At 41.0% G+C, this 22,183-nt stretch overlaps 1 protein-coding gene across 6 annotated transcripts in view; it reads right to left on the reverse strand.

Moving 5' to 3' along the window:
• STON1 (stonin 1) overlaps positions 1-18,717 on the reverse strand; it is a 39,860-nt gene extending 21,143 nt beyond the window's left edge. For 2 of the 6 annotated variants that reach the window (XR_012083034.2, XM_020811540.3), the window contains exon 1: positions 18,118-18,615. The gene's annotated coding sequence lies outside the window, so the exon portion shown is untranslated. The other 4 variants (XM_072987931.2, XM_020811539.3, XM_078382696.1 and 1 more) reach the window with 4 other exon arrangements.
• Positions 18,718-22,183: the final 3,466 nt, after the last annotated feature.

Genomic DNA, 22,183 nt, shown 5'->3' on the forward strand with positions numbered 1-22,183 from the left:
GCAACTTTTAAAGTCAGGATAATGTGCCTCAGGGAGAATAAAAAGGTTATGTTATTATCAAAAGTCTAAAATCCCGAATTTCTTTCAAGTGCTCCCAATTACAACTCTTTACTTCTGCTTATGCAACTTCAAGGCAAATCCAAAATGGTGTCTTCCAACCGGGATTATAGAGGACAAGATTAACCAACACAACACTTTACAGAATACAACATATGAAAAAAATTGGGGAGAGAGTAGAAGAGCACTGTTTAGAAAATAGCCTCAAGACTCCATACAGTATAACATGGGGAAGCCTAAATTATTTTTGTTTGGATATTTTAGTGTATACAATACGCTTTTTTAGGATTGTTCTTTTTTGGAATAGTTTTTTCTTTTTTTCTTTTTCTTTTTTTGTATATCATGAAATAGTTACATTTCAGTCAGTAAAAATAACATGATAAATGCTTTACAGAACAAATAGCTAAATTGTTCTATAAGGCAGACAAATAACATTATGAACAACACATTTCTATGTCCATCAACAGAATACAGTTACAAATTATTTTTCCTAATTGGAAATTAAAAATATTTAGTAACTGTATCAACTGAAATAATATCAGCTGTGGGTCTGATGGCGATTTTTAGAATATATATTTTTAATTGCATTTTAATTATTTTGCCCTTTTATTATCCCTTTTAATTGTATTTTAAATGCTGTAAACCGCCTAGAGACCTTCGGGTAGTGTGGGTGGCATATGAGTTAAATAAATAAAAATAAGATTTAAAGTGTGTCCCCGTAATATGTACTATGTGTTTCATAGGGCTCATTCCCAATTAACTAGTCACAAAGAGGTGCAACAGTACTAAGTATTGTATATTGTTGGAGTAGGTAAGAATTAGTCACCCAATGTGGTGTAGTGGGTAGAGTAACGGGCTAGGGTTTAGGAGATCTGGGTTTGAACCCCCACTCAGTTGTAGAAATTTGGGTGTGGGTGTGGGTGTGGGATGGAACAGGCAAAACCACTTCTTAAAATACCTCATTTACCATGAAAGCCTTATTAGTATTGCTATAAACTGCTTCTGATTCAATGGCACATAAGCATTATTACTTTATATAGTAGACATGGTCTAGAGGGGCGGGGTAAAAATCAAATAAATAAATAAATAAATAAAATACCTTTCTTGCCACTTTATTATAATATATTCTTTCCTTTGCAATGGTCACATGGTAGTATTTCAGGAAAAGAAATAAGATGATAAATGCATATTCCTAAAATGTTTAAGACATTAAATTATTCTGTCAAAGTAATGGCATTATTGGACTAAATAATGTAGAAAATAAACAGTGACTCTTGATTATACAAAAGTAATAGCAGTCAGGCCATTACAATTTAAATACTGATATATGCTTGCCGTTGTACAAAAGCCATTTCATGTGGCCCTTCTGAAGAGAATGCTGCATATTTTTATAGTTATGGGTACCATGTGTGCTAGTTAATAATATGCCAAAGCATTACTCTGTGTATTAAACTACTGGGTAAAGAACTAAATGCTTATTAAATGGGCCAATTGTCATTCCTTCTGATTCCAAGAGCAATTTTAAGTTCCACAAGAAACAAATCCATTTTTCTTCATTTTTACCAGTCACTCTTGCCTGAAAATGGCACTTTACTCCACAATAGACTTTGTTCTTATATAAAGGAAAACAAAAGCATAATTTACAGTTTCCAGTTCCACAAAACCATTTAATGACATGTTTACCAAACTGCTGCCTTAAAATATAAGGCAGCTTTATTATTTATTTATTTATTTTTATTCATTTATTTATTTGATTTATATCCCGCCTATCTGGTCTAAAGAACTTAAGAGAAATCTTAGAGTGAGTTAGAGATCTGTAAGAACGCTGAATGGAACAGAGAGTTAATAGAGTTTTAAAGTGGAATTGACTTAAATACAATGATCAGCAACCTGTGATTTACCTATTTAATATTAATCTGATATTAACTTCCCTGATCAAATAAATAACTTAAGTTTTAAAAGCACACGTGTCTCCTTGATTGAATGGTATTGAAGCAGCAATACCTGGTGGCAACGAAGAAAGAAGAGCAAGAACCTTGTGAAGACCTGAGGGAATAGGGGCTTCGGAGGGGATCACCACATAAAATCCACCATTAGGGTGTGTGTTCTAAGTGGTAAAAGACTCTGCTGCAACACTCAGATGCTTTCAGCACTAGCAATGTCCTCTTCTGACAGATCATCTGAAACATGTAGTTTAGTTGCTAATTTCCCTTTATGAGCTGCATCCACTTTCATTCATCCAGCAAAGCATAATACAGTAGATCCTAAAACAGATCTTCTCTGTCCTGTATAAAATCCTGGACCCATGTAAAATTCCCTCTTGAAGGTGGGGAGGCATCTAGTTCATCCTGGAGGGGCACAGGTAGTGGAAGAGAATGGGAAAGTGTCAATATACTGTACAAGGAGAAGACTACTAATGTAATACCGGAATTAGACATAAGTTTCAGATCACTGAGATGCTGAAAATTAGCACAGCCACAACTACTGATATCTTTCCCAACCATTATGCATACAACCAAAACTTAATACTGTACAGATATGCACTGCTCCCACATCTGAATAGGTACCATAAAGCATCAGAAACAAACAGGCATTTGTTAGAGCTCAGTTACTTACTTGTAGGAGCAAGACCAAAGTCAAGAATCAATACAACTATCCAGTTATCAACTCCCGTAAGAAATCTGTCAAAACTTAAGGAACCATATAAAGCGTCCTATAGATTGTGTGGCCACTTTCCAAAAGTTGAAAGAACAAAAGGTCGTACAGTGGACCCTTGACTTACAGACGGCTTGACTTACAGACTTTTTGAGTTACAGACTTCGCTGGCCGCAAAATTTAGGTTTGACTTGCAGACTGAGATTTGACTTACAGACCAGAAAAAAACCAAAATGGAACAAAAACGGCCTGTTACGGGATTAATCGGTTTTCAATGCACTGTAGGTCAATGGAGACTTGACTTACAGACTTTTTGACTTGAGAACCGCCTTCCAATACGGATTAAGTTCTCAAGTCAAGACCCCACTGTAAGTCATTCATGGCTTTAAAATTACTTCCCTCACACATAGTGCTCACAGATTTCTCAAGTTTACATTTCTCTTTACTTTCATACACCACTGCCCCAAACTGGCATTAGGTGCCTCTTTTGAAGTAAGAAAATGTCATAGGATTTAGGTAGACCCAGTGAAAGACAAACTGCACTAAATTACTAGTCCATTTGCAATTTTTCTGTGGTACTTACACTGATGCATTCTTAACAGCTGTATGCACTCATTTTTATAATTTGATGGCACATAAGCATTATAACTGTATATACATTAAGCTGGACAGGGGACAGATTGGATTTGTCTTCAGTGTGGAAGGGATTGTCACTCTCGAATTGGCCTCCTCAGCCACACTAGACGCTGTTCCAAGTCCTCCATACAGAGCACGTTACCATAGTCTTTTGAGACTGAAGGATGCCTAACTAACATTTTAACAGCCATATTTTGCCATGGGTTCTTGTCTGTTCAATAAAATAGAAAATGTGTGTAGCCAGCCACTTCAAAGCTGTGACATATTGTGGTATGAATACTTAGGGTTGCATTTAATGATGCCATTCTGCTGGGGGAGCAACGTGCAAAGAATAAGATTCTTCCCATCACTGCATGGATCTTCCAAATCTGCTCTGGAGGACTAGAAAACTCTTTAGAGTAGATTTGGAAGTTAAATTCACAGTGGAATTTATTCATAGATGTGACCCACCTGCACTGAATGTTTGGCCCTGAGAAATTTGTAAATATTTTAAATGCAATTACTAACGGAAGAAAAGGAAAATGCTTTCCCTGACCACATGGTCTAAGGAGGAGGGGCATTGGCTTTAAATCAGTGTGAGCTGTAGTTCTAAGCCCTTTCCCTGAGGAGGAAGCTGAGGCAGAAGGTGAGCTCTGTTGGGAGCACTTTTTTGGGGGGGAGGGCGAGAGGTATATTTTTCTAAGCTGACCTTTGCTCTCCCGGACTACATGGTCTAAGGGGGTGGGGGTATGGTTTTAAATTAGCGTGAGCTATAGTTCTAAGCCATTCCCTGAGGAGGAAGTTGCAATAACCTCTCCCCGAGAAGGAAGCTAAGGCAGAAGGTGAGCTCTGTTGGGAGCACATCTTTTTTTGGGGGGGTGGGAGGTATACTTTGCTCTCCCTGATGACATGGTCTAAGGAGTGGGGGTTTGGCCTTAAATGAGTGTGAGCAGAAGCACTAAATGAAATTATCTGATTCTAGTTTTTACTCTCATCTAGTAAATAGGAAAATAGCATTGCATACATTTGGGGATCAGGAAAGTTTTAGGGGTCGGATCATACTTCCACACTCTTAGGGAGCAGGCCGGGTAGGTGGGGCTAGTCAGCCTTGGAAGGCAGCCCATCTAGGAGAAGGAAAACTCCAATTTCAAACCTCCCATGCTTTGTGGCTATATCCACTGATGGAAAAGGCTTCAGGAGTTAACGTTGAGGCAAACTCCGGAGCTGGAGTCCCAGAGACAGTTCGTGTTGTTCTTCCAACTCCTGCGACGTAGCTGGAACCAATTGTATTGGCTCTTGCCTATCCATTGGACTATTTCAGCAACATGGAGAGGGGTGATTTGCTGCTTGGGCAACAGCCTATCCTCCATATTATTTTACCCAGGCTTCGCACTCTGGAGAGGACACTCCAGCTTCGCATACAGTGTCGAAGCAGCACAGAAAGTAATTGCCACTCTCAAATTGGCCTTCTCAGCCACACTAGATGCTGTTCCAAGTCCTCCATACAGAGCAGATTACAGTGGTGCCTCGCTTAACGAGCGCCTCGCTGAGCGATGAAATCGCTTAACGAGGCGCTCTGGGCCATCACTGGAGCATTCGCTCAGCGATGGCCCCTATGGGGATTTTTCGCTTTGCGATATTCGCTAAGCGATTCGCTTAGCGAATATCGCATAACGAAGCGGGGGAGAACAGCTGATCGGCGGTTCCAAAATGGCCGCCGGAAGGTCCGCGCCGCATTTTCGCGCCCTGCCCTCGCTTACCGAGGGTGTGAAAATGGCGGCGCTATGGCAGAACCTCGCTTAACGGTGAGTTTTCAAGCCATAGGAACGCATTGAACGAAGTTCAATGCGTTTCTATGGCTTTTTTTATTCCGTTTAGCGATGTTTCGCTATAGCGAAGGTTAATCCGGAACGGAACGGATTAACCTCGCTATGCGAGGCACCACTGTACCATAGTCTCTCAAGACTGAAGGATGCCTAACAACAATTACTAGAAGTAAGGAAACTAAACTGGACTGGAATAGGACATTTTCAGACAACTGCAAAGTATTTTACTCTGGAAATGATGAACTCAGCAGAAACGAACTGGCTCTAATACTGAGGCAAGATGTAGCACAGGAACTTACAGTGGCTATAATGCAAGGTCTGATCAATCAGACTTCTCAGAAAGACTTGACAGCACATAACTGTCCAGAATAAGAGAGTGTACTAGTTATTTTATTTCTGTAAACTTTTTATCGTTAAAAAAAAATAGAACCATGTTTTGATTTTCTAATTTTTCCAATATCCTAGAGTACAGTACAGTTTATAATGTGTGCACCACACCTGCAAAAATATCCCACCTTTTCTGCTTCCAGGGTTGATCTGTACTCATGCAAGTTTACGTACATATGTAAATGAGGACACTCAGTCAACACCAAGCTCACAACAGCAGCACAAGAAGTCAGAGTATCTTGTAGCACTCCTTTCTGTGAATCCAACAATCTGAACTAGAGACAAAGTACATTTCCCTGTATTGAAACTACACAGAATAAAGACACAATGTAGTTGTTCCAATCTGTAGACATAACATTACCATGCCAACAATTTTCCCCATTTTCACCTGCTGCAGCAGCTGTATCACATATTTCCCAGCATTGCTACTGGATATTTGTAATGGGTGATACTGGAACTTGAACTCAGCTCCTTTAACATGCAAAACTATTACATTTTAACTGCTCGAAACCCCTCAAAAACACACAACTCTTTCTTGTTGATATCCAAGAAAGGGTTGAAAGTTCATATGCATGTGTTAAGTAAGGACAAAATACCAGCCTTAACTTGGAATTTCCTGCTAGTTGGATTTAGATTTCAAATATTGCTTAAGTTCAGCTTCTGGCTGCACTCTGCAATAGCAGACAAACTATTTTTATCCTCTTCTCTAACCACAACTATTTACTGAATATTAATAGTTTTTTTCCATCGCAAGACATAAAACAGGAAAAAAATATGTATAAAAACAGAAAAACACTTTTGAAAATGTTATGCAATAAGAAATCATAGCCAAACAAAATACTGGCTTTATATCCCACAAGTTATACATATGTCAAGAACTATTCACAAATATTGTATTCCTTTAAATTTAAAATATTGTTTTTCAAATGCTAACAGTTGTGGGGAGACCAATATGCACCCTTTAGTAAAACTGGGATATTAACAGGTTTATTCTTACATTTGTCACATATTTTTAAAACTAAAGTATCACTAGAGTTTGGAACAGTACTTTAAAAACTTATTCTAGTCATTTTAGTTCCGCAGCAGCATAGTCATCAGGAGCCTGTCGACAAAAGTACTGACAGGTTAATCCACCTGACACTTTCCTAAATATCAGATTAGGCATCTTTCAGTCTCGAGAGACTATGGTAATGTGGTCTGTATGAAGGACTTGGAACAGCGCCTAGTGTGGCTGAGAAGGCCAATTTGAGAATGACAATCCCTTCCACATTGAAGACAAATACGTACAATCTGTCCCTTGTCCAGCTCCCTGATTTTGCTGCTTTCAGGACTGCCTCTTTGCCTCGGCCTGCTAGACAAGAGACTCTTCAAAATGGGAGAGGCCATGGTGCACCGCCTGCCTCCAGGCTGAACGCTCAGATGTCAAGGTTTCCCATCTGTTGAGGTCCATTCCTAAGGCCTTCAGATCCTCCTTGCAGATATCCTTGTATCGCAGCTGTGGTCTCCTTCTGGGGTGCTTTCCCTGCACTAATTCTCCATACAGGAGATCTTTTGGAATCCGACCATCAGCCATTCTCACGACATGCCCAAGCCAACATAGACGTTGCTGTTTCAGTAATGTATACATGCTAAAAATTCCAGCTCATTCTAGGATTACTCTATTTGGAACTTTGTCCTGCCAGGTGATACCAAATTTTTTTATGAATATTCATTGATCATGTTAAGGTCAGAGATGCTGACACTAACTACTCAGCCACACTGCCCTGCAAGAACAATGACAGAAATTAAGTAAGCTAGCTACCATATGCTAAAACTTACATCCTGGCATAGTTTCAGAGGATAAACAAAGTGCACTTCTTGTAGTAGGCAGCAAATGAGCATAGTATTCTCCTAAGAGATAACTAAGCTAAGCAAAGTAACTTCTGCCCCATTTTGTACCTGAAGTTTCAGGTTCCAGGCTCTTCCAGAAGATCTGCAAATCATTTGTCAAGTCTCCTCAAACTTTCATGAAAAAGAGGGTAATTTCTTACCCCTCCCCTCACTCAGTGGAAACTCTTTTGCTAATTAACTCAGTACCAGTGAGAGAGCTCATTCCAGCCTGCAGGGATACATTGTAGCTATTACTGCCTTCCAGTTACCAGTGGGACACCTCTTTTAGTCAGGTTGTCCTAGGCACAAACTACAAAGCCAGATTTTCCAGAAGAGCAGCTTTATTTTCCCAGTCTCTTGACAGGTCATTCTCCTGATCAAATAAATTCTTGATGTAATAAATCTAAATGCCAAATGCATCTATCTTTTTCACAGTAGCTTGTTTCAAAGTCTGTGATTCCATGCCACACAGCAGAATTGAAAATATTTATTTATTTATTTATTCATTTATTTATTTATTTTATATCCCGCCTATCTGGTCGGGTGAGGACCACTCTACACAGCTAACATTGTACAATGAACATTCTCAAAATCAACTCTGAATTTTTGTTGAGTATTTGCATCCTTAGAGAGGTGCTCCAAGGCCACCTTGATTCTGCCTTTTATTATGCATGGCTGTGACCCCACTGTTCATTCAGTCAAATTTCAAAGTACCTATATATTTGTCAACAACTGAATTTAGTGAGTTATAGTCTCTTAATAATTTATGTTTACTAAGTGGACACATAAAAAGAGTCCTTGTAACATTCATGGGAGGGGTGCAATCTGAGGTTAGAAGTGTCTGGTTCACACTTTAATCCACAATAGCAGCTCAGTGTAGGAAATCCATGACTTTTGTTTTCTTCAGGCTGATTGTTAATCCAAAGTCTTGGCAGGCCTTGCTAAAGTGATTCATGAGTTGTTGGAGGTCTTCGGCAGAGTGGGCAACAACAGCTGCATCATCGGCAAAGAGGAAGTCCTGCATGCATTTCAGCTGGATTTTGGTCTTCGGTCTCAATCTAGAGAAATTAAAGAGCTTTCCATCTGATCTAGTCAGGAGATAGACACCTTCTGTTGCAGTTCCAAAGGTGTGCTTCAACATGACAGCAAAACTATCCCAAACAGGGTCGGGGTGAAGACACAGCCCTGTTTCACTCCGCTTCGGATATCAAAGGGATCTGATGTTAAGCCATCAAAAACTACAGTGACCTTCATTTCCTCATGAAAGGACATGATGATGTTAAAGAGTCAAGGTGGACATCCAATCTTGGGCAGTATTTTAAAAAGACCGTCCCTGCTAACCAAATCAAAGGCCTTTGTGAGATCTTTGAAGGCCACAAAGAGTAGCTGTTGTTGTTCCCTACATTTCTCCTGCAGCTGTCAGAGGGAGAATACCACGTCAGTGATGGATCTATTAGCTCGAAATCCACACTGTGATTCTGGATAGACTCTGTCTGCAAGCACCTGGAGCCTCTTCAGCACAACACAGGCAATCAGCTTCCCTACAAAACTGAGAAGAGAGATGCCATGGTAGTTACTGCAGTCACCCCTGTCTCTTTTGTTCTTATACAATGTGATGATGCTTGCATCCTTCATGTCCTGTGGTACTCTACTTTCCTAAGTATATTCAGTAAGATTAGCTCCAGGAATTAAAAATTATATTCATGTTCATTAGAACACCTCTGAATGGCAGATAGTCTGAACAATAAGTATGGAAGGACCTCAGGAGGTGGTAAGCTACCTTAGGAGATTGTGAGCCCTGCAATACTGGAGGTATTAAAGAGAACATTGGACAACCATATGTCAGATCTGATTTGACTTGGATTCCTGCACTAAGCAGAGTGTTGGGTTTGATAGCCTTATAGGCCCCTTCCAACTTAATTGTTCTGTGATTCTACAATGCTGCTTATGGATCTTCTTAATGTACTAGAAACTCACTACCTGCCATTCACAGACTGTAGAGCAGTAGTTCCCAGCTGGGGAAATTCTTTAGACCTCTGGAAGCAGCAGTCCATGCGTAGTTACAACTCTATATCCTTTTCTAGAGCAGTTTGATTGTGTAGTTACAATAAGACTTGTATTCTTGAGAAACAGAAACATCTGCTTCAGTGTGTCATGCTCTATGAAGAGCTCCCATTCCATTGTTTTTCTCTTACCAGTAGGGTGATCTGGTAAGATGGAGAGTCACCAAAGCAATCAGGGACACTGACCTCTGGGATTGTTTGTGTGAAAGGGGCCCATCTATAAGTTTCTACCTTCCTTCAAATAATGTTTGGAACTTGATAGTTTGGGTAGACTTTTGAGTCAATTTATTTAGCATAGAGTTCAGAGAACTCTAGCTAATGGGAGGAAAAATGATAGGAATGTGACTGCTTTCATAACATTTGAGGATTGCCTGCTTGCCAGCAATCTAAAGCATGGATGGGCAAGCTTCAAGCTTGTCAGATCTCCTTTGTCCATTTAATTAAGATCCCAATCAAAACAAGTTACAAAAAAGACACACGTAAAGTATCATAAAATAAAATGGGCCAATAGGCACATTTTGAACCTAGAGTTTTGTTTTCAGGCTCATAACTGAACTGACAGTCCCTTCTAGCAATAATCCACTCTTCATTATACCATTTTCTACATTTCAGCACCCTATCTATGGATGGAGGCTTGTAACATTGTTGAAGAAATATGGATAGAGGCTTGTAACATGGTACAGAAGGCAGCAACAAAAACCATAACAAAGAAAAGGAAATGCAAGAAAGCAAAGTGGCTGTCCAACGAGGCCTTACGAACAGCAGAGAAGGGAAACAAAATGCAAGGGAGATAGGGAAAGTTACAGAAAATTGAATGCTGACTTCCAAAGAATAGCAAGGAGCGACAAGAGGCCTTCTTAAATGAGCAGTGCAAAGATATAGAGGAAAATAATAGAAAGGGAAAAACCACATATCTGTTCAAGAAAATTGGAGAGACTAAAGGAACATTTTGTGGAAAGATGGACATGATAAAACACAAAAATGGGAGGGACCTAACAGAAGCAGAAGACATCAAGAAGAGGTGGCAAGAATACACAGAGGAATTGTACCAGAAAGATCTGGATGTCCCGGACAACCCAGATAGTGTGGTTGCTGACCTTGAGCCAGACATCCTGGAGAGTGAAGTCAAGTGGGCCTTAGAAAGCATGGCTAACAACAAGGCCAGTAGAGGGGCTGGCATTCCAGTTGAACTATTTAAAATCTTAAAAGATGACACTGTTAAGGTGCTTAACTCAATGTGCCAATGAGTTTGGAAAATTCAGCAGTGGCCAGAGGATTGAAAAAGATCAGTCTACATCCCAATCCCAAAGAAGCGCAGTGCCAAAGAATGCTCCAACTATTGTACAATTGCCCTTATTTCACACGCTAGCAAGGTTATGCTCAAAATCCTCCAAGGTAGACTTCAGCAGTATGTGGACCGAGAACTCCCAGAAGTACAAGCTGGTTTTTGAAGGGGCAGAGGAACTAGAGACCAAATTGCTAACATGCGCTGGATTATGGAGACAGCCAGAGAGTTCCAGAAAAACATCTACTTCTGCTTCATTGACTAAGCAAAAGGCTGTGACTGTGTCAACCACAACAAATTATGGCAAGTCCTTAAAGAAATGGGAGTGCCTGACCACCTTACCTATCTCCTGAGAAATCTATATGTGGGACAGGAAGCAACAGTTAGAACTGGATATGGAACAACTGATTGGTTCAAAATTGGGAAAGGAGTACGACAAGGCTGTATATTGTTTCCCTGCTTATTTAACTTAAATGCAGAATACATCATGCAAAAGGCTGGACTGGAGGAATCCCAAAGTGGAATTAAGATTGCCAGAAGAAATATCAACAACCTCAGATATGTAGATGATACGACTCTGGTGGCAGAAAGTGAGGAGGAATTAAAGAACCTCTTAATGAGGGTGAAAAATGGCCTGAAGCTCAACATAAAAAAAATAAGATCATGGCCACTGGTCCCATCACCTCCTGGCAAATAGAAGGGGAAGATATGGAGGCAGTGACAGATTTTACTTTCTTGGGTCTACGATCACTGCAGATGGTGACAGCAGCCCCAAAATTAAGAGACGCCTGCTCCTTAGGATGAAAGCGATGACTAACTTAGACACCATGTTAAAAAGCAGACCATCACCTTGCCGGCAAAGGTCTGCATAGTCAAAGCTATGGTTTTTCCAGTAGTGATATATGGAAGTAAGAGCTGGACCATAAAGAAGGCTGACTGCCGAAGAATTGATGTTTTGAATTGTGGTGCTGGAGGAGACACTTGAGAGTCCCCTGGACTGCAAGGAGAACAAACCTATCCATTTTGCAGGAAATCATCCCTGAGTGCTCACTGGAAGGACAGATCCTGAAGCTGAGGCTCCAATACTTTGGCCATCTCATGAGAAGAGAAGATTCCCTGGAAAAGACCCTGATGTTGGGAAAGTGTGAAGGCAAGAGGAGAAGGGGACGACAGAGGATGAGATGGTTGGACAGTGTCACTGAAGTGACCAACATGAATTGGACCAAAGTCCGGGAGGCAGTGGAAGACAGGAGGGCCTGGCGTGCTCTGGTCCATGGGGTTACGAAGAGTCGGACACAACTTAATGACTAAACAACAACAGTATTTTTTGTTATAACTAATCAGCAGGAAATTATTATTGAACATGAGGGATTTTCCAGTCTTTTATGAATCACCTAGTGACCTGTAGACTTTGACCTACCTTCTGCTGAAAACTAGTGTAGAGTTCAGAACAAAGTAGTTGAGCTGATTATCAATTAAGAGCAACATGTCTGTCACCAAAGACAAGTTCAAGCATAAAGTTCCATCTCTCTGCATTTTACATTAGTAAAACATAAGTGTTCATCTTTGAACAATTCTTTACTTCTGCCAGCAGCCTTGCAAGCTAAGTAAGGTTGGAGTTACCACCAAAACTACAAGGAATGTTGAATTGGAAATATGAATGTTTACTTGCCACAGACAAGCTAAATACATGGCTAACACTGAAAAGGGAAATGAAGACAGTCACCAGTAGTTTCTATAAGTTCAAACATTACCAAAGACGACAAATAGCTTAAAACATCCTAACCAAGAGCTCAGTAGGAGAATGTTGGTCAGCAGGAATGAATCTGTCATTTTTCCCATGACTCCTGATTTTGTTTTAACCACAAGTCTTTGTTGGCAAGAGAAAATGATGACAACTTCCAGCACAGCTACTAGCACAAAGAAGCCTATCATGAATCCTCTCTGCTTTGTAAACCAATGGAACACAAGCGCTAACTTTTGTAAAAAGTGGAACACATTCTTAATAACTTAGACATATATATTCTGCCATATTCAATATGTGTTACTAGCACAGAGAATTTTCAAATCATTTTCCTCCTTAGTAGTTTGCATAGTTGCTTTGGAGACTTCTCAAACAAAGCTTTCAAGCAGTATCAACCACAAGCAAACTCTGAGGCTTTGTGTCAGCTGAGAATTTAACCCTGAGATTTGCAGTTTGGCGGTCAAAAACAAAACTCATGAAGCCACAGAGCTGTTATTCTGTGGTTCACCATCTTGGCACTATTCTACATGGTTTTCATAAAACTGTATGAAACTTGGCTCCTTTAAAAGCTTCTATACAACAATATATAACAGATCTAACATTGTGAGCCACCTTGGGTCCCCATGAGAAAAAAAGTATGGTATAAATATTTAAAGTAATTATATAGTTCTAATAATAACTTTAAGTATGGATTACAATAGACAGAGAGCACAATCTAGCGGGAAAAGTACTGTGCAGAGAATACTGCGTTCACTATTTATTTATTTATTTGATTTTTACCCTGCCCCTCTAGACAATGTCTACTCGGGGCAGCTTACATAGATTAAAAGTTCCATGCAAGCTAAGTAAGGTTGGTAACTCCAACCTTAATTAGCTTGCAAGGCTGCTGGCAGAAGTAAAGAATTGTTCAAAGATGAACACCTGCCTTTTACTAATATAAAATGCAAAGAGATGGAACTATAAAGCATGTTGCCTTTACATTAAACTTGTTTGTAAAATAAGACTTATGAATTTCTTAGAAGATAAGGAATTATCAAACTCCCTCTGCACTTCATCTCTAACTTACACTGTACCTCTTTTGATGGAAGATTGTGGTGTCATCATTTCACAACAGTTAAGATCTACTGAGAGCCAACTGTCTTAGTTGAATTGTCTTATCACCCCTTACTAAAAACATTTAATTCTTGCTTCAGTTCTGGGCAATCCATCATTGCATAAGATTAAAGTATATTATCAGATACATGAAGAATCCTTTTAGAAGAAGTAGCCATGTTAGTCTGTGCCAGCATATCAGGCAAAAACAAAAGAAAAATAAAAAATAAAGAAGGGAAAAGTATTGTGTCACCCTAAAGACTAACTGCTATATTTTAATGTGAGCTTTTATGGACAAGTCCATTTCTTCAATCCACGAAAGCTCATAATAAAATATACAGTAGTAGCTAGTCTTTAAGATGCCACAACACTTTTGTTTTCTTTATTTTTTCTTATTTTTGCCTGATATGAAGAATCCTGACTTAGGTAGAAACCTATTCTACATTGTTTTAAAAATTATTTTCCATGTTGTGAATGAAGTGTAAAGACTGTATTACAAGCACTACATGGTTTAAAAAATACAGTATCTCAAACAATAATTGCTGCTCGTGAGTTTACAGCCCCTGGGTGGCAAACTTGTGTGCCTAGATGTGCTTCTAGTGCTGCTGATGTCAAACCTTATAAATGAAAAAACAAACTGAGCTAAAACAAGAAATCCTGCAAGACTAAAAAACGAACATGCAGGTAATCATGCCAGTACATGAATTAGAGTTCTTGAGTAGTCATACCCAGACTTAAACTAGTGAATCCATAATACTTTTTAAAAAATCCTCAGTAGTGAATCCATAATACTTTTTAAAAAATCCTCAGTCAGCAGTTGACAAAAAGCAGAACTAGTATTCACCACTATCTCTAAGGATGATCACTCCTTCCAAGAAAAGAGTCACACAATCTCTTTGCTTCATCCAAAAGCTCCTTCTACTCATTCTATCCCGAGTTTTTCCATGAAATCCCCTCCAGTCATGATAATTAAATGGAATCTCCTGAGCAAAGCTTTTAATATAGGGAGATACCTTTAAAGTTAATTAATTCAGTTGATTACCCTAAGTCAGAAGTGACTTGACAGCACATAACAAATCAAATGGTTTAAATGTTACCTGTGCTGAGGTGACATAAGGTGGGCAAGAGAAGTCTTCTATACTACAGGCCAGCAGCTTGCAGATGTGTTTTCAAGTTATTAAAATGTGACATAGTGGAAAGGAAAGAAGCCCTTTTTAAAAATTCTAACTATAATAGTAACAAATGACAGCGGTATCAAACTACTGTATAACTTTCAACTAATTACTGCAATTGTACGCTCCAACTACCGTACAATTGCACTCATTTCGCACGCTAGCAAGGTTATGCTCAAAATCCTCCAAGGTAGGCTTCAGCAGTATGTGGACCGAGAACTCCCAGAAGTACAAGCTGGATTCCGAAGAGGCAGAGGAACTCGAGACCAAATTGCTAACTTGCGCTGGATTATGGAGAAAGCCAGAGAGTTCCAGAAAAATATCTACTTCTGCTTCATTGACTATGCGAAAGCCTTTGACTGTGTGGACCACAGCAAACTATGGCAAGTTCTTAAAGAAATGGGAGTGCCTGACCACTTTATCTGTCTCCTGAGAAACCTATATGTGGGACAGGAAGCAACAGTTAGAACTGGTCATGGAACAACTGAGTGGTTCAAAATTGGGAAAGGAGTACGGCAAGGCTGTATATTGTCCCCCAGCTTATTTAACTTATATGCAGAATACATCATGCGGAAGGCTGGACTGGAAGAAACCCAAGCCGGAATTAAGATTGCCGGAAGAAATATCAACAACCTCCGATATGCAGATGATACCACTCTGATGGCAGAAAGTGAGGAGGAATTAAAGAACCTTGTAATGAGAGTGAAAGAGGAGAGTGCAAAAAACGGTCTGAAACTCAACATCAAAAAAACTAAGATCATGGCCACTGGTCCCATCACCTCCTGGGAAATAGAAGGGGAAGATATGGAGGCAGTGTCAAATTTTATCTTCCTGGGCTCCATGATAACTGCAGATGGAGACAGCAGCCCTGAAATTAAAAGGCGCCTTCTTCTCGGGAGGAAAGCGATGACTAATCTTGACAGCATCTTGAAAAGCAGAGACATCACCTTGCCAACAAAAGTCCGAATAGTCAAAGCTATGGTTTTTCCTGTCGTGATGTATGGAAGTGAGAGCTGGACCATAAAGAAAGCAGACCGCCGAAGAATTGATGCCTTTGAATTGTGGTGCTGGAGGAGGCTCTTGAGAATCCCCTGGACTGCAAGGAGAACAAACCTATCAGTTCTAAAGGAAATCAACCCTGAATGCTCACTTGAAGGACAGATCCTGAAGCTGAGGCTCCAGTACTTTGGCCATCTCATGAGAAGAAAAGAGTCCTTGGAAAAAACCTTGATGTTAGGAAGGTGTGATGGCAAGAGGAGAAGGGGACGACCGAGGATGAGATGGCTGGACAGTGTCTGCGAAGCAACCAACATGAACCTGACACAACTCCGGGAGGCAGTAGAAGACAGGAGGGCCTGGCGTGCTCTGGTCCATGGGGTCACGAAGAGTCGGACACGACTAAACGACTAAACACACACACTGTATTCTTTAACAGTAACTTTCTAAGTGTAAAGTAATCACATGTAATAACCAGGAAGAATAAGTGAGAAGGAGATCCTCAAGGAATATTAGAGTGCAACCTAAAAGGAGAAAAGAAACTCAGTCTTTGGATGTCTGCATTACTGGCACTAGTTTTGCTAATGGACACAAGTATTATTGTTCATACTTTCTGCATTTCATTCCTTCTAATCCCACTGACTCTCCTACCCATTCATCCAAGGGTGTATAATAATTTGCCAACCATAGTAACATTTCAAGAATCTGTAGTCCATGAAAAGTCATACTATAATAAAATCATTACTACTAAGTATGCCCCAAACTTCCTTGCTGTTTTTGCTATAAAAAAAAAAGACTAAAAACTCATGTGCTCCTAAAAATGGAATGGAAGGGGATTCTTCAACTCCAGTCCACTTGGAATCTTTATTAACAATTCCTGCCTACCAAACTTCTCAAACTGCTTTTACGAAATATTCCAGTTAACATATTTTCCCAAGCATCCATTGCAAATATGTAATACTTCATGTACTGTATTGTTCAAAAAAGACATGTGTAATGTAAATAAAAGGACAGACCTAGACAACGGTTGTCCAGTCAGAAGCCCTTATTACCCAAACAGTAGTAGCAGCTCAATTCTGTTTGAGAAACAGTTGCATAAAAAAATAAGTCTTCCTTGTGCAACAAAGTTAGAAAGCTTTAGAATAGCTGTATTTTTTAAAAATATATCAGAGTCCATCTCTACAGTTGTACTATCATAATTGTCTGACACAGTTTATAGCTTCTTTTGCATCATCATGTCTGGACCCCACATATATTTTAATTTATTTCTTTATTTTTAATATACTCAGCCCATCTAGTGGCAATCCAATATTCTGGGCAACTACAAATGAAATAAAATAAATATACAGATAAAATTAAAACAATAAACATGCAAAGAAAACCAAACAAACAGACAAAAAGACCAAAATACCTATGTAAATATACACTCCATATTATTTTACCTAGGCTTCGTGCCCCAGAGAGGACACTCCAGCTTCGCGTACAGCGTCAAAACACTAGTGACTAGACGCTGTTCCAAGTCCCTCATACAAAGCACATTACCATAGTCTCTTGAGACTAGAGGATGCCTATGATGATGATGATATTTGGACACTGTCACTCTCAACCCACTCAGCAGTCAGGGCATCATTCTCATGAAAAAAGTAATACAAACCATTTTTAAGTCCACACTTTTTGTATGTCAAACTGAGTGCCTTGGGGGGGCACACCTGGTGGCTGTCATTCCAGACTAATTTATCCATAGCAAAAGGGAAAGTCAGTAATCATGAGTAAGTTACAGATGTTTCTTAAAATAAAAGCCCATGCATCGGCTTTCCCAAAATAAAAGGGTAAAAAAAGGAGGAACTTCAAATGTTTCTTTAAGCAAATGCTTCAGTTTCCCTCACAGAAGCCAAGTCAGCTAAAAAGATACTCAGAACATAAAAGTCACACCACTGGAACCAAAAATTAATGAGCATAGTTTAAGCGGACCCTGACTGATATACTGTACCCAGAGATGTCTACCAAGAGCTGCTTTTATATCATCAGAAAGAACCACAAAACGTGCGCCTAGAAAAGTGTTACTCGGAAGCCAGCTTCTCTGTGTTCGGGTCGATTCCCCCAAGAGTTACCACCGAGCCATCCCAGACTCTTAGAGCACCTTCAGCGTGAACGTGGCATCCTCGGCTTGGGTGGGCGAGCTGGTGAGACAAGGCGCCGTGGATCAGACACGCGTCACCCTCCGCAGGCAGGTATGTATAGGGAGTGTGTGCGCGCGTGTGTCTGTCTCTGAAATCCACACAAACGCACACGCAGGGAGAAAAGCGGGGGGGGGGGGAGAGAGAAGGGAGGGATGTAAACACCGAGATCAGCTTACCGTGAAATGGATGGAGCCCATCTGGGAGTATTCAAAACCTCTGCCTGGCTGTTTTCGGGAATGAGTAAAGAGGAGCGGTCAACCCCCCGACCTCCTACCTCTCCTCTTTGGAAAGGGTGACGTTTCCCTCGCCACCGGCACTCGACTTTGGCAGGACTTTCGTCGCCTCCTCGTTCCTTCCCAACCACCGGCTTCCCACCCCCACAACACACACACACACACACAAAGCGCGCAGGACTCCTCCCCCCCCCTCCTCACCGGCGCGCGTGGCAATCCCTCGGCGCCTCACGGCGAGACTGAGGAGCGAAGGAAAAAGAGGGCAAGGAGGAAGGAAGCCCCGCTCCCTTCCACCGGCTTCCTTCTCTCCTCCTCCTCAGGCAGGCACTGGCCGGGATTCAAATTCCACCCGCTTCCTGGCTCCGAGCCCGGGCTCGAACAGCCTTGAGGAAAGACTCCTCTCTCCTCACGTGCGCGCGCGCGCGGTCTCGCCCTCAACGTCAACACACTTGCTGGCGGGAACTCCTGAGGCGCGACGACGGACAAGTTCTTTTTTTCAACTGTCAAAGTGGGCCCGCCGGCCGGCTTGCGACGGGAAGGAGCGCGCCTGCGCGAGCGAGCGAGCGCGCGCGGCACCCCGCCACGGGAGAGGCTGGCGGTTGTTGGAGGGGTGGGGGGGCACGAAGCTCTCGGGAGGGATGAGAGGGGCGGGTCGGGAGAAGGGATGAATTTAACCCCGCCCCTCTAGTCTGGCTGTCGCGCGTGCGCGGTGAGTATCCTTCCCTCAGGCACCTGTGGGAGGGATACTGACCCCAAAATATATGGTTAATTTTTCCTCTTCCTTAACTCAGCATTAAGTTAAGGTATATTCGTGGTATATTCTGTTTATAGATGGAACTGATATGAATATAAAATAGGACCTTGCCAGTGAGAAACTATCCTAGTTCTCCATATTTTGTCTTGACTGTGGTCTTTTGTCCAGGGTTTATGAATCAATCTGGAAATCACTTCATAGACTTCAAAGTGAAGTAGGAAGATTAAAGAATAATCAAGTAAATTGGGTGTACTTGAGTACAGAATAAACTTTCTGTGACTCTGGAGAAATTCAATTAATGCAGTACTTACATGTACAGTATGCAATTTATTGCTCCACCGCGTGTACAAATGAAGATCTAGCAAATGGGTAAGATAACACTATTGAAGTAGCCCACTTCTCGTCAAAAACAGTGTCATTATCTTAACATTATAATTGGTCTTTAATTTTACCTATATTTAATATACATCTATAATTTTAAATTGTGCAATGCCGTGATATGAATAAAGAAAGATCAGACAATTAAATGTCAATGTTGTGCGACATCGGCAAGAAACCATTTCTTTTATAATAAGCCATAGTTTTTTCATATTGCACACAGTCAAAGGCACTGCTGTAATCTGTACATTAATGTGCTCGGGAATATGCCTTAGGGATGCTCTCTATAAACAATAAAAATAATAATGTAGATGGTTGTATGTAATATATTGTATAAATTCCTTTTTTATTTGCCTGCTTGTTGCTGTCGATCTGTATCTTTCAAATAAGGAGCCAATGAGGGGGACCATTACCATTACACTGGGGAGAGGGAGATATGGGGAGAGGAGACAATGAATCATTGTAGGAGAGGGGGAGGGAACAGGATTCGAGTCACCCCAAAATTGTCTCCCATTTCAGATAGCCAGGATAGCCGTGGCAATAGTCCCCCTGCGTTAAAAACGCTGCTGCTGAATGCCAGGTCAGTAAAAGGGAAAACAGCCATCAAGGGCCTGATTCTGGATGAGCAGGCTGACCTGACCTGTATTACAGAGACCTGGCTGGAAGAAACTGGGGGAGTTGGTCTCTCCCAGCTTTGCCCACCTGGGTTCTCTGTGCAGCAGCAACAGGCCAGACCTGGGGGACGGGGAGGTGGAGTGGCAGTAGTCTATTGTGATTCCAGCCACCTCCCCAGATGCCTTGTCCCACAGTTGTCTGGGTTCGAGTGTGTATACTTAAAGGTGGGTGCCTGGGGCAGAATAGGGATTCTGTTGGTGTACCGTCCACCCTGCTGCTCAACAGTCTCCCTTCCTGTGTTCGTATCAGAGGTGATGTTGGAGTCCTCTAGGCCAGTGGTTCTTAACCTTTTTGAAAGAAACGCCCCCTTGAGCCTCCCCACGGTGATGATATCTTATTTATTTATTTATTTATTTATTTATTTATTTATTTATTTATTTATTTATTTATTTATTTATTTATTTATTTAAGACACTTAAATCCAATGACCCTGGAAAACAAAATTAAATTCCAAGAAAATGAAATGTCCCCCAAAAAGTAACATTTAATTATTTAGTTGCAAGTGAATTTTAAGACGCAAAAAGAAATATAAAAAGGACATAAAAACAAATGCAGGAACTAAAAATGTCAAGACAAAAAGTCTGAAACTAAATTAAAATTGGAGGAAAATATATATTCATGCACACTGTAAAAAGGCTTTAGCCATCTTCACAGGTTTGGTTTGGTCCAGCGCCCCCCTACCGCCCCCTTCTGCTCCAGCGCCCCCACGCTGCCCCTTTTCGTTCCACCGCCCCCCTGAAAAATGAAATCGCCCCCTGGGGAGCATTATCGCCCACGTTAAGAACCACTGCTCTAGGCTGATAGTAGTGGGGGACTTCAATGTCCACGCTGAGACCAACTTATTAGGAGCAGCTCAGGACTTCATGTCCTCCATGACAACCATGGGTCTGCCCCATGGTGGTTTCTGGCCCCACACATATAGCAGGGCACACACTGGTCCTTGTTTTTCATGCTGGGCAGGATGATGGTGGTCTGGGTGTGGAGGAGCTCTCTGTAGTTCCATTGTCATGGACAGATTACTACCTGGAGAGGTTTAGACTTACTGGAACTCTCAATCTCTGCAGGGGTGGAGGACCTATTAGGATGGTCCTCCCCAGGAGACTGATGGATCCAAGTGGTTTTCTGATGGCTCTTGGGGAGTTTCCTGTTGCCTCGGCAGGTGATCCTGTCGAAGCTCTGGCTGATCTCTGGAATGGGGAAATGGCCAGGGCAGTGGACACAATAGCTCCTAAGCTTGGGTGTACTCCTGGATTCATCCCTAAGCTTGGATGCCCATGTTTTGGCGGTGGCCAGGAGTGCATTTGCACAGCTAAAGCTGGTGCGCCAGCTGCACCTGTTCCTTGAGACGTCGGATCCAGCTACAGTGACACATGCCTTAGTTACATCCTGTTTGGATTACTGTAACATGCTCTATGTGTTGCTGCCTTTGAATACGGTTCGGAAACTTCAGCTGGTGCAAAACTCTACAGCCAGACTATTGACTGGAGCCAGCTACAGAAAACCTATACAGTAACACACCCCTTACAAGAAGTGCACTGGCTACCAGTCCGTTTCTGAGCCCAATTCAAAGTGCTGGTCATTATTTATCTAGCCGCCTAAAGTGGTCATTTTGAACAGATAGGCGGGGTATAAATAAAATAAATAAAATAAATAAAATAAAATAAAATAAATTTATAAAGCCCTATACAGCTTGGGTTCAGGTTACCTGAAGGACCGTATCTCCCTATATGTGCCTTCTCGGCAATTATGATCAGCTGAGGAGGCCTCATCTCGGTCCCATTGCCAGCACAAGCACAGCTGATGGGGACATGAGAGAGGGCCTTCTCTGTGGCAGCTCCCAGGCTATGGAACGCTCTCCCTTGGGAGAACAGGATGACCCCTTCCTTGTTATCCTTCCAAAAAAAGCTAAAGACCCATCTCTTCAGGCAGACTTTTAACAATTATAACTGAATAATTTTAATTTTATATGTTTTCATGTTTCATGTTCTCATGTTATTATTATTATTATTATTATTATTATTATTATTATTATTATTATTATTATTATTATTATTATTATTATTATTATTATTATTATTATTATTATTATTATTATTATTTAATGTGTCTAGGAGAAGGTCTTCTGAATGTCTTATGATGATAACCTATAAATTGTTACTCTTTTCATATTTTTATTTGAACAGCCCGTGAAGGCCACAGATT

This window comes from Pogona vitticeps, chromosome 1 (assembly GCF_051106095.1).
Source record: "Pogona vitticeps strain Pit_001003342236 chromosome 1, PviZW2.1, whole genome shotgun sequence".
Classification (NCBI taxonomy): domain Eukaryota; kingdom Metazoa; phylum Chordata; class Lepidosauria; order Squamata; family Agamidae; genus Pogona; species Pogona vitticeps.